The sequence below is a fragment of the Triticum urartu genome, chromosome 7A (assembly GCF_056163025.1).
Source record: "Triticum urartu cultivar PI428250 chromosome 7A, HENAU_Tu73, whole genome shotgun sequence".
Classification (NCBI taxonomy): Eukaryota; Viridiplantae; Streptophyta; class Magnoliopsida; order Poales; family Poaceae; genus Triticum; species Triticum urartu.
Genome location: NC_141879.1, coordinates 516,712,105 through 516,718,894, shown reverse-complemented (window position 1 = coordinate 516,718,894; position 6,790 = coordinate 516,712,105).

Sequence of the window (6,790 nt, the reverse complement as noted above, 5' to 3'; positions counted from 1 at the left end):
TCTCGGATTGTCAGGACCATGTTTTGATCGTGCTTATCTTTTTAACTGGAGTATTGTGTCCCTTTTCTCAAGCTCTTTCATTTTTATCAAGTTTTTTTCATCTCTTTTAGACCGCAGAGTGCTGTCCGAATTTGTAATTCCTTGTTTCCTCTTCCCTACCGGAGTGCTTTCAACTTCATTTATCTCCGTTGTATTCTTTTCTCGTTATGGCTTAACCTTTTCAAGGTTCTTTGGTCTCACTCGTTTGTCAAAGGAGCAACTTAGTTTACCTCTCCTCTTTCTCTTCCGTTGTCCCTCCGGCGCCATTCTAGATCTCGGGACGAGATCCTTTCGTAGTGATGGAGTGTTGTGATGCCCCGAGACCGATGTGCCAGGTGTCCTCCAGTTATTCGCTATTGTTGCCTTGTGATGTGCTTGTGTGTCATGCATTGCATACCATGTCATCATGTGCATTGCATCATCATGTTTTAAAACTTGCATTCGTCCGGGTTCCCCCAGTTCCATCTGTTGTCTGTTCTGAGCCCAGACACACTTGCACGCGCCCGCGGCATGTCCGAAATATTATTTTATAAGTGGCTGGAAAATGTTCTCGGAATGGGATGAAAGTTGGCGTGTGGTCTTATTATAGTGTAGATATACCGCCTGTCAAGTTTCATCGCATTCGGAGTTCGTTTGACGCCCCAACGTTTAACTATAGCGGCATTATAGCCGGTCTAACGTCGGATGTTTTCGGTCTCCGGAAACAGTCGTCGGGCCTCCCTCTCTTCTCTTCTCTCAACTCGAGACCGCCTACACAGCTCACTACCTTCCGCCAGGTCCAACCTAACCTCTCTCGTCAGCCCGACCCCTCGCGCGCGCGTCCGAAATCTGTCCCGGACCCGACCCGGGCAGTCGTCACCATTGGATCCGGATCAACCCCAAACATCAACAAAACATCTTTGTTTTGTTCATTGAACCCCCTAGCCTATTTTTTTCCGGCCGTCCGATTATGATCGGAGGGGCTAGATAGCCCCTACCCAATTCCTACCTGCTATTTATAGTAGATGAAACCCTACCTAAACTAGCCAACCCTAGAAATTAGGAGGTTTGTCCCTTTCCCCGCTGCCGCACTCTCCACCAAATCCCCTATCGGGATCCTCCCTGATCCAATCCACCAACCAGCGCTCCCCCATGTCCCTCCTCGATCCCCATCACTCGCAGCCACCCAAAAATCCTTCCATTCACCGGGAAGCTCGTCGGCGCAAGCTCCTCCCGTGCCCTTCGTGAGCCGAGCGCCATGGCCCCGCCGTATATCGCCGGAGCAGAAGCCCCTTGCCCAGTGCGCCGGAGCTGTGCCTCACCACCACCACGGTCAGCTAGGCCACAGAGGACCAGGTCGCCATGCCCCTGCCTTCCCTTCTTTTGCTCGCCGTGCTCCTGTCTCTCAACCTCTCTAATCTCTCTCGCCTCTCCCTTCTCTAGCAGAGACTCGACGCCTTGGACGCTCACGTCCCCGATCTTGCAGCGCCGCTGCCTAGAGCTTCTTCGCCGGAGGCCTTCGCCTCGTCCGCGTCGGCGGCGTCCATCCCCGCCTGAATCCTCGCGTCCTCTCCGAACCCTGTGACTGCTGCTTCGCCTCTGCATCGAACGAGTCTCTGCCTCCTCCGCCCGAGCACCCACACGGGAGATGCCCGGTGCTCCACCCCAAGAAGGAACAGCGCCCAAGCGCTCCTTCCTCCTGCGGCCCTCCAGCCGCCCGCCACGACCTTCGTCATGCCCGCAAGCTTCGCCTGCACCTCGCCTCCCCGACATGAACTGTCCCGATCCGGCCATCTCCGGTGGCCTCCTCATCGATGTGGCCTAGGCGAACTATAGACCCACCGTGACCTCGCCCTCCGACGACCTCCATCGCCCAGGGCCCCGGCGACCTCTCCGCCCTAGCCTCCATCGCCACACCGGCGAGTGCGGCGCGGGAGCACCGCCTGCATCGCTGCTGCCGTCGCGAACCTCTCCTGCCGCTCCTTTGTGGACCCCGCGCCAAGTACGTGCCTCGCCGGAGTGGTCCTCACTGCGCCCTTCTCCCTCCGCCTTGCCCGCTCGCCGGAGCTCGGGCGCTGCTCTGCTTCGTGCTCGCTGGCCCTGTCGTGCGCTGCTCTGCTTCGGCCAAGCCTCCCCGTTGAACCGTTCAATCGCCAACGTGGGTAGCCACCTGGGCCTCAAGCCTCCCCGTGGCCCAGATCTGTTAGCCCAGCTGCGGGCCTGCCTCCTCCTCTCCACAGTTCCGGGCCAAGGCCCATGGTGAGCGCCCAGCCGCCCCTGTTTTGGTCCAGTTCCTTTTTTTCAGATCTGCGTTTTAGTATTTTTCCAGAGACAGCAGTTTTGCAGAAAGCCCCTGTTGTTCATGCATTAATAACTCTTGAACCGTGCTTCGGATTAAAATGGTTTAAATATGTAAAATGCTTAGAATTTCATATAGTTTCATGATATGTCTTTTTCATCCATGTTTAAAATGTTTAATATGTTGTTTGTTTAAATTTGCTTAAATAACTTGCTAAAATGGTTTAATTCATAACTAAATAACCGTAACTCGGAATTTAATAAACTTTATATGTAAATGGGGTGGAAAAATGCCTAGATTATCATGATGGCTTTACTTTGCATGTTTAACTACCCTAAAATTGTGTTTAGGGCAGAACAGTACCAAATCTAATTTATGCACATGAGGAGTTTCTGGATTTGTTGTTCGTTGCTTCCGGCCTCATTTAACCTTGACTTGATAGGTAGTTTTACTTTGCTTCACCCTCTTGCCATGGTTAATCAACATTTAATATTGTTGGGTACATAAACGAGATCGAACTAAATAATTAATGTGGTGTTCCGTCAATATGTAACTCCGTTGCATAATGAGCTCCACTTAATTTGTAGTATTGTTTGTGCACTTTGCCATGCCATGCTTCATTAAACCGGACATGCATCATACTCGATTGTGCATCATGCCATGTTGATGTGTTGGTTGTTTGCTTCTTTCCGTTGTTGCTTCTTCGGGTTGGTTCCGATAACGTCGTGTGTGTGAGGATCCGTTCGACTACGTCCGTTTATCTTCTTCATGGACTCGTTCTTCTTCCTTGCAGGATTTCAGGCAAGATGACCATACCATCGAAATCACTTCTATCTTTGCTTGCTAGTGGCTCACTCTTTTGCTATGCCTATGCTGCGATACCTACCACTTGCTTATCATGCCTCCCATATTGTTGAACCAAGCCTCTAACGCACCTTGTCCTAGCAAACCGTTGTTTGGCTATGTTACCGCTTTGCTCAGCCCCTCTTATAGCGTTGTTAGTTGCAGGTGAAGATTGAAGTTTGTTCCTTGTTGGAACATGGAGATGTTATTCCTTGATGGAACATGTTTACTTGTTGGGATATCACAATATCTCTTATTTAATTAATGCATCTATATACTTGGTAAAGGGTGGAAGGCTCGGCCTTATGCCTGGTGTTTTGTTCCACTCTTGCCGCCCTAGTTTCCGTCATATCGGCGTTATGTTCCCGGATTTTGCGTTCCTTACGCGGTTGGGCTAGAATGGGAACCCCTTGACAGTTCGCCTTGAATAAAACTCCTCCAGCAATGCCCAACCTTGGTTTTACCATTTTCCACCTAGCCTTTTCTTTCCCTTGGGTTCTGCAGACTCAAGGGTCATCATTATTTTAACCCCCCCCCCCCCGGGCCAGTGCTCCTCTGAGTGTTAGTCCAAACTGTCAGCCGCCGGTGGCCACCAGGGGCAACTCTGGGATGGCCTACCGGAAGTTTGGACAATCTGAGTGTGCCCTAAGAACGAGATATGTGCAGCTCCTATCGGGATTTGTCGGCACATTCGGGCGGTGTTGCTGGACTTGTTTTACCATTGTCGAAATGTCTTGTAACCGGGATTCCGAGTCTGATCGGGTCTTCCCGCTAGAAGGAATATCCTTCGTTGACCGTGAGAGCTTGTCATGGGCTAAGTTGGGACACCCCTGCAGGGATTTGAACTTTCGAAAGCCGTGCCCGCGGTTATGGGCAGATGGGAATTTTTTAATGTCCGATTGTAGATAACTTGAACCTTAACTTAATTAAAATGAGTCAACCGCGTGTGTTTCCGTGATGGTCTCTTTCCGGTGGAGTCCGGGAAGTGAACACGGTGTTGGAGTTATGCTTGACGTAGGTTGTTCTTGGATCACTTCTTGATCATAGTTTCTCGGTCGTGCTTTGCCTTCTCTTCTTGCTCTCATTTGTGTATGTTAGTCACCAAATATGCTAGTCGCTTGCTGCAGCTCCACCTCATACCTTTACCTTACCCATAAGCTTAAATAGTCTTGATCGCGAGGGTGCGAGATTGCTGAGTCCCCGTGACTCACAGATACTTCCAAAACCAGCTTGCAGGTGCCGTTGAACCGTGCAGATGGCTCAACCAAGCTCAAGGAGGAGCTCGATGAAGATCTTGTCCTTTGTGTTGTTTCGTTCTAGTTGATCAGTGGTGGAGCCCAGTTGGGGTCGATCAGGGACCTTGTCGCATTTGGGGTTCTTCTTTTATTTTGGTTCCGTAGTCGGACCTTGACTGTATTTGGATGATGTAATGCTTTATTCATGTATTTCTGTGAAGTGGTGATTGTAAGCCAACTATGTATCTTTTCCCTTATTGTATTACATGGGTTGTTTGCGAAGATTACCTCACTTGCGACATTGCTTTCAATGCGGTTATGCCTCTAAGTCGTGCTTCGACACGTGGGAGATATAGCCGCATCGAGGGCGTTACAAGAACATCCTAAAATACCTGAAAAGGACTAAGGATATGTTTCTCGTATATGGAGGTGACAAAGAGCTCATCGTAAATGGTTACGTTGATGCAAGCTTTGACACTGATTCGGACGATTCTAAATCGCAAACCGGATACGTGTTTTTACTGAACGATGGAGATGTCAGTTGGTGCAGTTCTAAACAAAGCGTCGTGGCGGGATCTACATGTGAAGCGGAGTACATAGCTGCTTCGGAAGCAGCAAATGAAGGAGTCTGGATGAAGGAGTTCATATCCGATCTAGGTGTCATACCTAGTGCATCGGGTCCAATGAAAATCTTTTGTGACAATACTGGTGCAATTGCCTTGGCAAAGGAATCCAGATTTCACAACAGAACCAAGCACATCAAGAGACGCTTCAATTCCATTCGGGATTTAGTCCAAGTGGGAGACATAGAAATTTGCAAGATACATACGGATCTGAATGTTGTAGACCCGCTAACTAAGCCTCTTCCATGAGCAAAACATGATCGGCACCAAGGCTTCATGGGTGTTAGAATCATTACTGTGTAATCTAGATTATTGACTCTAGTGCAAGTGGGAGACTGAAGGAAATATGCCCTAGAGGCAATAATAAAGTTATTATTTATTTCCTTATATCATGATAAATGTTTATTATTCATGCTAGAATTGTATTAACCGGAAACATAATACATGTGTGAATACATAGACAAACAGAGTGTCACTAGTATGCCTCTACTTGACTAGCTCGTTGATCAAAGATGGTTATGTTTCCTAACCATAGACATGAGTTGTCATTTGATTAACGGGATCACATCATTAGGAGAATGATGTGATTGACTTGACCCATTCCGTTAGCTTAGCACTTGATCGTTTAGTTTGTTGCTATTACTTTCTTCATAACTTATACATGTTCCTATGACTATGAGATTATGCAACTCCCGTTTACCGGAGGAACACTTTGTGTGCTACCAAACATCACAACGTAACTGGGTGATTATAAAGGTGCTCTACAGGTGTCTCCGAAGGTACTTGTTGGGTTGGCGTATTTCGAGATTAGGATTTGTCACTCCAATTGTCGGAGAGGTATCTCTGGGCCCTCTCGGTAATGCACATCACTCAAGCCTTGCAAGCATTGCAATTAATAAGTTAGTTGCGGGATGATGTATTACAGAACGAGTAAAGAGACTTGCCGGTAAAGAGATTGAACTAGCGATTGAGATACCAATGATTGAATCTCGGGCAAGTAACATACCGATGACAAAGGGAACAACGTATGTTGTTATGCGGTCTGATCGATAAAGATCTTCGTAGAATATGTAGGAGCCAATATGAGCATCCAGGTTCCGCTATTGGTTATTGACCGGAGACGTGTCTCGGTCATGTCTACATAGTTCTCAAACCCGTAGGGTCCGCACGCTTAAAGTTCGATGACGATCGTAATTAGGGTTTTTGTGTTTTGATGTACCAAAGGTTGTTCGGAGTCCCGGATGTGCTCACGGACATGACGAGGAGTCTCGAAATGGTCGAGACATAAAGATTGATATATTGGAAGCCTATATTTGGATATCGGAAACGTTGCGGGTGAAATCGGGATTTTACTGGAGTACCGGAGGGTTACCGGAACCCCCCCCCCCCGGGGGGGGTTATTCGGCCTACATGGGCCATAAGGGAGAAGAGGAGGGCCGGCCAGGGCAGGCCGCGCGCCCCCTCCGCCCCTAGTCCGAATAGGACAAGGAAGGGGGGGCGGCGCCCCCCTTTCCTCTTTCTCCCTTCCTCCTTCCTTTTCCAACAAGGCAAGAGGGGGGAGTCCTGCTCCCGGTTGGAGTAGGACTCCTCCAGGCGCACCCCTAGGGCCGGTCGCACCTCCCCCTCTCCCTCCTTTATATACTGAGGCAAGGGGCACCCCATTACACACAAGTTGATCCTCGTGATTGTTCCTTAGCCGTGTGCGGTGCCCCCTTCCACCATATTCCACCTCGGTCATACCGTAGCGATGCTTAGGCGAAGCCCTGCGTCGG